At 40.3% G+C, this 9,411-nt stretch overlaps 1 pseudogene; it reads right to left on the bottom strand.

Moving 5' to 3' along the window:
* Window positions 1–7,940: 7,940 nt before the first annotated feature.
* Window positions 7,941–8,703, bottom strand: LOC114901753 (annotated as a pseudogene).
* Window positions 8,704–9,411: the final 708 nt, after the last annotated feature.

Genomic DNA, 9,411 nt, shown 5'->3' on the forward strand with positions numbered 1-9,411 from the left:
GAATAAATAAATAAATAAAAGATGACCATCTAGGAAAAGCATATAATGATTAAAAAATAATAAGAGCCAACATTAATACAGGGGTTTTTATATGCCAGGAAGTATGCTAAGCATTTTACATGAATTATCTAATTACAATCGATGGGTATGATTATGATTATGATGATTCCATTTTACAGGTGGGAAAACTGAGGCTTAGAAAGGTCACATATATACTGAAAGGGTTGATATAGGTAATAGGTTGAGTTGTTCAGGACCCCCATTCTTTGGTCCCATCATTCCTCAGACATTTGAATCAAGTCGGCTAATTAGAGTCTTTTAAGCTTTGGAGCTACAGAAAAACATACCTCAGCTGTGGGTTTTGAAGTTTCCTGTTGCCATCAATGTTTTTGGCTACATAAGGAAAACCTAACTCCAGAAGGAGCAAACCAAGACAAACAGAAATAAGAAGTGAAAGGTAAATGCAGACAAGTTTCGACGTAATTGCTTGGGTCCCTGGATGCACTTGTGCCAGAGTTTAGAGCTACTCCTGGACTCCCAGCTGTGAGACTCCATGAATTCCCTCTTTTCTTAAGCTAATTGGGTTGTCTGTCCTTAGCATACAATATCCACATTACATAAAGACTCCACCTACTAATTAAGCTGGAAAAAAAATCCACAGTACAATGGATGAAGCATGTGATTAGAAACTCAATGAAGAAATAGCAATGGGGGTTAATTCTGGAGCTCCTATCTAGGGGGTCCAAGCCTCTCTGGGGTGGAGGAGTGGGTACTATTTTTACCTGCTCCTCCTGAGGTCACCCCACTGCTAAGACCCACACAGGACATCCATAGTTAGTGTCCAGTGACTATCTGGGTATACGGATGGTTTATCTTGGGGTCATCTTATTTGGCTCTATGAAATAATCTTCCTTAAATATGGAGTTAGAAAACATGAGAAATCGTTAATGGTATGCTGTTTCTGAAATATCAAGGAACTGAGCAAAGATTTCCCCCAGTGGCTTCTGTCAGCACCGTGGAGGTGTGGGGCTGGAGTGTGCTTCAGGGCGGGTGGAGGTCATTAACTGGCACCTTCCCGCAAAGTCTGACTGCCCTCCCAAGTGGCTTGCTGCGGAGCAGGTAATGAAGCCGACAGCTCCTCAAGGCACAGTTTTTCTTCCTTAATGCATGGCTTCTTTGGAACAGAATCAATTACAGAGTTTTATTTTATTCCATCTTTATAAAATGGCTGTGGAATGATGCTTCTTTCGTGTTGGAGGGAAAAAAAAAAAAGGTCCCTGGATGAGAGATTGATGTAGAGCAGAGAAAAGAATGTTACCACGGAATTAGCGGCACAGATTGGGACCTGTGACAATTCACAGTTCACTGCAAAAGTTTACTGAAAACCTACTCTGTGCTCAGCATTATGGAAGATTCCAAAATGAGCAGAAAACATTCTTGCTTTCAGAAAGCTTTCAGTCTAGTTTGGGAGAGAAGGTAGGGGACAGGGAAGCAATGGTGGCCATCTCTGATTCACTGATAGTGGGGTTAGATGAAGAAGGAGCCGAGTGGGGAGGGGATTGACAGTTTGTCCTGGAACTTGAGATACCAAAAGCTTATTTTAGACACTTGTTCCTTGGGGACAGGGAGGAGGAAGTTTAAGATGAGTACAGATGTATAAACATCTGCCGGAGACTAATACAAACCTGAATTTAACACAGGTTCATTCTGTTGCTTTAAACATAGTGCGTTGGACTACAAGCAACGAGAATCCATTAGCAAGGAACACCCATCATGCCCAGTTTACTAAGAGGAACCAGGGCTCCTTGGAAAACTGTTACTCCAGGCATAGGGCAGGAAAATTTCAAAGGCTAATAAAGACAAGTCAAAAGGTTACAGAATAAATTTGAAAAGCACCACTGATTAAATCTGGGATAATTTTAGCATTACAAAAGCTAGGACTACATTGGATTGAAACACATCATACATATAAAAATCCATGAGTTCATAATAATACTCAAAAATTTTTTTTCATAGTTACATTATGAGGTGGCTTCGGGAATCAATGTGATATAAAGGAAAGGAGTCAGGGACTTCCCTGGTGGTCCAGCAGTTAAGACTCCACGCTCCCAATGCAGGGAGCCTCGGTTCGATTCCTGACCAGGGAACTAGATCCCGAGTGCTGCAACTAAGAGCCCACATGCCACAACTAAAGATCCCACTCACGACAATGGAGATCCCGCATTCTGCGACTAAGACCCGGCACAGCCGAATAAATAAATATTTAAAAAAAAAAAAAAAAGGAAGGGAATCAAGTATTTATCTTGCCTTTACAAACACGAGGGGGAAATTCTTTTCTACAAGGATCATGGCTAATACATGCCAAAGGAATGAAAACATTAGAATGCTACCACTTAGTAACCCCTTATGAAACAATCATTCTAGGCAATGATTATAAATGTCTGCTAAAACTATCAGGTAAAGTTAATGGGGGAACTTTGTAACGGATGCATCAGATTGACAACATTTGAACCCACTGATCAATTTTAACATCACTGAAACTGGACAGTTAGACATTTGTGCCTCCTGAGTAAGGAGCAAAAGAAAGTTCATAGCACCACTCACAAAATATTCTTGGAAAAAAACCCAAACCTAATTCTCATGAAGCTTCTAGATTTTCCTGTGGATTTACAGAAAATATGGGGAACACATAAAAGAACACCTTGAGGGTACAATCTGCCAAACGTAGAGCATGAAACTCTCTCCAGCAAATGGTCGCCTCAGTCACAACTACCTTGACTAGATCCTTGATTCACACAAACCCAAACGCAGTTTTGACGCGCTGTGGAAATAGAAGCCTGCCTAGATACTGGGTGATATTAAGGAATTATTAGCTATTTTGTTGAGGGTAGTAATAGTTTTGTGGTTACACTTAAATATATATATTTATATTAGAATCATACACTAAAGCACTTATAAGTGAAATGAAGTCTGAGAGTTGCTTTAAAATACTCCGGTAAAAAAGAAAAAAAAAACAAAACAAACAGAGGTGGGGAATAGATTAAAAAGAATGGCAGTATGTAGAGAATTGTTTGATGGATGTATGGGCTTCTTATACTATTCCACTTCCGTGAATTTTTGAGAATTTCCATGATATAGCTTTTTTTTTTTTAAATCCTGTTTCAGTTCCTCTATGAATTTCTGCTATAGAGCAGGGTTATATAGTTCACTCCTTATCCTAAAGTATCTTTGGAGATAAAGTAATCCAAGCTTCTCAGCACAGTTTTCCAAAATAAAGATAAGGCATTGATCCCAACACATGCCACACACAGCAGGAATTTTGCTAGGTCAAGCATCTTTGTGGAGCCCGGGACACTGGGGGTTAACAGCCCGTGCCCCGCAGCTGCGCGCTGAGCAGCCCCACAGCTGCCAGCAATTAGGCTAGCTGGCAGTCCCCTTAGGAAACTCCTGCTGCCTGATTAGGACTAATTGCTAGGCGGCATCTAAGTCCCCGATGGATAGAAATGGAAATCCATTAGGGAAAGGCCCGGCAGGGAGAGACTGCCTTCTGGTGAGTACACATGTACAAGGAGATGCAGGCGTATACACTGGGACTTACTGAGCGCTCCAAATGCACCCCACCCTGCCAGCGCTACTGGGAAACTACACTGTGAAACACTCTCATGGTTTTCTTTTGACCCCAAAAGAGAGTCTTCTTTTCACAGGGAAGTCCCACTATGTGCTCTTAACTTGTTATTTACCTCTAATATAATCTAGAACAACTTTTTAAAGCACTTGAGTATTCATTTGCTTTAAAATCAGATTCATTACAAATGATCCATTTATTAAAGAAAGTCAGACATCAACAACTCGTTGAATTCGCTGTGCATATATGAAAGTAATAATTAACTGCATTTCTGTTAAAATAGTCTAAGATTCAGATTTTCCCAAAGTAGTACTGTATTGCTGTTCAATTTACATTTGAGATGATTTCTAATGCCATAACCACATTATAAAGAGATCTTTAAAGTTCCTAGAGGGGGGGCTTCCCTGGTGGCGCAGTGGTTAAGAATCCACCTGCCAATGCAGGGGACACAGGTTCGAGCCCTGGTCTGGGAAGATTCCACACGCCGCGGAGCAACTAAGCCTGTGCGCCACAGCTACTGAGCCTGCGAGCCACAACTACTGAGCCCGCGTGCCTACAGCCTGTGCTCTGCAACAAGAGAAGCCACCCAATAAGAAGCCCACGCACCGCAAGGAAGAGTAGCCCCTGCTCGCCACAACTAGAGAAAGCCCGCGCACAGCAACAAACACCCAACGCAGCCAAAAATAAAAATAAATAAATAAATAAATTTATTTTAAAAAAAAGTTCCTAAAGGGCCTTTTTTTTTTTTTTAAAGATGAAGTGCTGCAGAAGGGCACAGAAAGAGCCCAGGGGAAATGACCTGGATTATACATTACAGTTATGTCTCTAAGGTTACTGGTTATCAAAACTTTTCTCGTTTAGAAGACTGGTAGGAGGGAATTCTTACCATTGCTATGTGTTGCTGAATCGGCATGAGGTCATGCAGGAACCTGAAAGTGAAAGATAAATTTCAGTGACTGGGCTCAGGAAGCCATCAAGAGAATAGAACTTGTCAGTGACTGGCAAATTTACTTTTTTTTAAGTATTACTTTTTTTTTCAGAGTGTTTTCATAAAATAGCCCAATTATAGAGTAAGGAGACTGGTTTTATAAACTGCAAAGGAAAACAAATCTCATTGTTTTATGCTTAGAACTCATACTTAGTCATTTGACCCAAAGGAAGACAAGTATCTAATTATATGGGCCAGTAAAGCTGGAAGAAGGGAAGGAAAGTGATTTGTCCAAGACAACACAATTTACTAATAGCAGAGCTGGTCCTAGAATCTGATTCTCTCAGTTTCTACTCCACTGCTTATCCTTTGCTATTCTTTTGCTATTTTTTCCTAAACTTGTCTCTTTATTCTTATTTCCTTTGTTTTCCATTCCCTATTTATCCTTTATCTCAGCTGGATGCTTTTGATTTCTCCCCTCTACTTTTTCTTTCTTTTCAATTATGTATATTTCTGTAATCCAGAAATTGTTGATCTACCTGGAAATCTGGGTATGAGACGGTGTTGACAAAGACATCAGCAGATGTATCAGGTGTTACAGACTTTGCTACCTCAAAATTGCAGGACAGTTTTACTCTTTAGTAACTAAAATCCCATTTTAGCAACTAGAATATCATTCAAACTCGATATATTTGATTATGTTGAAGTTTTGTGCAATTAACAAGGAAGAACTCAAATAAAAATCTAGATCCTAAAAGGTCTTGATCTTAAACTTTCACATTCTATTTCTACCAAACTTTAAGGGAAGTCCTCGTGCTTCAGGAGCTCTGGAAATCTCAGTTTGAAGTGGACAACTCTGAAATCCAGCTGGTATTTAAATTGCCTCCTTCTTAGGAGTACTTCACCTGGTAGAGCAGGACTTGCTGGCTACTTGTTATTCTGCTTTGATTCCATTGTCCTTATTTGAACTCTTGTCATTCTAAGAATCCCAAAATCTTCCTTAAAGCCCTGGTTTCATCTCACAGTGAATAGGACTCTAGACTTCAAAACATCCAACCCAGTGTATGAGGTTAAGTCATAGCAGTAGACTCAGGAATTAAAGGGAAACAAAGGATTAGAAGAATCGCACTAGATTCCATATATATGTGGTAGCATACGGTATTTGTTTTTGTCTTTCTGACTTACTTCACTCTGTATGACAGACTCTAGGTCCATCCACCTCACTACAAATAACTCAATTTTGTTTCTTTTTATGGCTGAGTAATATTCCATTGTATATATGTGCCACATCTTCTTTATCCATTCATCCGATGATGGACACTTAGGTTGCTTCCATGTCCTGGCTATTGTAAATAGAGCTGCAGTGAACATTTTGGTACATGAATCTTTTTGAATTATGGTTTTCTCAGGGTATATGCCCAGTAATGGGATTGCTGGGTCATATGGTAGTTCTATTTTTAGTTTTTTAAGGAACCTCCATACTGTTCTAAGAAAAAAAAAAAAAAAGGTCATGAAGAACCTAGGGGTAAGACGGGAATAAAGACACAGACCTACTAGAGAATGGACTTGAGGATATGGGGAGGGGGAAGGGTAAGCTGTGACAAAGCGAGAGAGAGGCATGGACATATATACACTACCAAACGTAAAATAGATAGCTAGTGGGAAGCAGCTGCATAGCACAGGGAGATCAGCTCGGTGCTTTGTGACCACCTAGAGGGGTGGGATAGTGAGGGTGGGAGGGAGGGAGACGCAAGAGGGAAGAGATATGGGAACATATGTATATGTATAACTGATTCACTTTGTTATAAAACAGAAACTAACACACCATTGTAAAGCAATTATACTGCAATAAAGATGTTAAAAAAAAAAAAAAAAAGAATCACACTAAAGTAACAAAGCAGAGAACTTGGGACCAAGCCCTGAGTGCTCTCAGATGAACACAAAGAGGATCTGACTCCATCCTAGTAAAGGCAACTTCAACATCAAAAAACGGAAATCCTGGCAAAACACTCATTCTTCACATTTGAGTAAAGCGGAATACCGTTTAAAAATTAAGTAATATCTTTCCACTGTTTAAACATTCTCATGTGGTGTACTTTTATTTTCTTTTTTAACAGCTTTATAGAAATATCATTCACTCATTTAAAGTATACAATTCAATGGGCTTTAGTGTATTCACAGGGTTGTGCAACCATCATCACAATCAATTTTTCATTTTCATCAACCCCAAAAGGAAATTTCACACCCACTAGTAGTCACTTTCCATTTTCCCCCCACCTCCCACCCCTAGTCAATCACTAATCTTTTTTGTTGTTGTTGTTTGGTCACGCCGCGTGGTTTGCGGGATCTTAGTTCCCCAACCAGGGATGAAACCCGGGCCCTGGCAGTGAAAGCACGGAGTCCTAACCACTGGACCGCCAGGGAATTCCCCGGTCAATCACTAGTCTCTTTCCTATCTTTCTAGATTTGCCCATTCTGGATATTTTATGTAAATGAAATTATACAATATGTGGCCTTTTGTGACTGGCTCTTTTCACTTAACATAATGTTTTCAAGGTTCCTCCAGTTTATAGTATGTATCAGTGCTATATAGGAAAAGTTCATTCCTTTTCATTGTCAATTAATATTACATTACGTGGATATACCACATTTTATTTATCCATTCATCAGCTGATGGACATTTGGGTTGTTTCCATTTTTTGGCTATTATGAATAATGCTGCCATAAACATCTGTGTACAGGTTTTTGTGTGGACGTATGTTTTCATTTCTCTCAGGTATATTCTTAGGATTAGAATTGCTGCATCCTATGGTAACTCTACATTTAACCTTTTGAAGAACTGCCAGAGTGTTTCCACAGCAGACGCAACATTCTACATTGCCACCTGCAATGTAGGTGGGTTCCATTTTCTCCACTACACTTGTGATTATCTACTTTTTTTTTTTTTTTTTTTTTTTTTTTTTTGCGGTACGCGGGCCTCGCACTGCTGTGGCCTCTCCCGTTGCGGAGCACAGGCTCTGGACGCGCAGGCTCAGGGGCCATGGCTCACAGGCCCAGCCGCTCCACGGCATGTGGGATCTTCCTGGACCGGGGCACGAACCCGCGTCCCCTGCAGCGGCAGGCGGACTCTCAACCACTGCGCCACCAGGGAAGCCCCTGTGATTATCTACTTTTTGACGGGATGTGAAGTGCCATCTCACTGCGGTTTGACTGGCGTTTCCCTGACGGATAATGACACTGAGCACGTTTTCATGAGGTTATTAGCTATTTTTTGGAGAAAGGTCTATTCAGATCCTTTGCCCATTTTAATTTATTTTTATTTTCCAATTTGAAAGCAGTCACTGTTTATTAACTGACCAGATTACAAAAATAATCATGGCAGATACCTTAGTTCATCCTTCTAATAAGCCTGTTGATCTGGTCTTCCCTGTTTGCCAGCATCTCCACCTTCTACCAAATGGGCGGTCTTTTTCTTCATTCTGCTTCGTGGAGAAGACAATTTAAAGGACCACAGCAAGTTGTCTGCTTCTTTGAAATGTTTTCCAATGGTATAGATCTCATGAATCAGATCTTTCCTGCAGATGGTGCCATACTTGCCAAGAGATGGAGCCACCAAGGTGTCATCTATCAGGGCACTTCGCTTCTGTTGAGTTTGCCATAACCACGCTTGTAGGTCAGTTCACTTACTGACTTCAGGTTTGGGTGCCCCCCCGCAATGTACAGCTCCACAATTCTCAGCATGTTCATTAACATTCTGAGAATTCATAACGATGCCATTGAGCTTCACAAAGGTGCCACTGAAGATCTGATGGAGGCTAAGAAGCTGCAACACTTTTCGAACCTTTGGGCTCACACCATTGACACCTCTGATCCTGATGACAAATGCCAACTTGGGTTCTGCAGGTACATAGAAGTTGCCGGCTTTTCTTGCCATCCTAGCCATTTGAATTTCTGTTCTGTACATCCGCCTGTATTCCTTGTAATAGTGATTAGCTTCTTCATAGATAAGCTTCCTCCTTGCCTTTCGAAGCATCTTTTGGGCAAACTTCTTTCTCAGGCACTTGATCTTAAGCTCTGCAAAATTCTTTTGCTTTTTCTTAAGGGTTTCTGGCACAGCAGGAACCTTCTTCTTCTCTTCTGCACCCTCCATGGTTCCAGCTGGGAAAGAGCTGCCCATTTTTAAATTGGGTTATTCATGTTTTTTAAATTATTGAGTTATAAGAATTTTTTATACAGTCTGGATACAAGTCCTTCAGATACAGGATTTGCAAATATTTCTCCCATTTGGTGGGTTGTCCTTACGTTTTCTTGATGGTGTCTGTTAAAGCATAAAAAGTCTTAATTTTGATGAAGTCCAATTTATGTTTTTCTTTTGTTACTTGTGCTTTTGGTGTCATATCTAAAAATTATTGCCTAATCCAAGGTCATGAAGGTATTTTCAGGTTTGTTTTCTTTTGAGTCTTATGGTTTTAACTCTTACAATTAGGTTTATGATCCTTAAAGTTAATTTCTGTATATGGTGTGAGGAAGGAGTCTACTTTCATTCTCTTGCCGGTGGCAGTCCAGTTGTCCTAGCACCATATGTTGAAAGACGATTCTTTCTCCATTGAATTATCTTGGCACCCTGTCAGAATTCATTTGACCAAAAAGGTGAAGTACTGGCTTCTCAATTATATCTCATTGTTCTATATGTCTAATTCTAAAAATTCGTTTGTTGATTTGCAGTATTAATTCCAAAGGTTTGACATGGTGGGAAAGTAAGAAATTTCTCAGGATGGTGGAGTTGGAAGGTAATATTGCTTGGTGGCCAAGCTAAGATTTGTGAAGAATCAAACCAGTGTCCTGTTCTTTGCTCTAC

The sequence above is a fragment of the Monodon monoceros genome, unplaced genomic scaffold (genome assembly GCF_005190385.1).
Source record: "Monodon monoceros isolate NGI ecotype Baffin Bay Population unplaced genomic scaffold, NGI_Narwhal_1 Super_Scaffold_2, whole genome shotgun sequence".
In the NCBI taxonomy this organism is placed as follows: Eukaryota; Metazoa; Chordata; class Mammalia; order Artiodactyla; family Monodontidae; genus Monodon; species Monodon monoceros.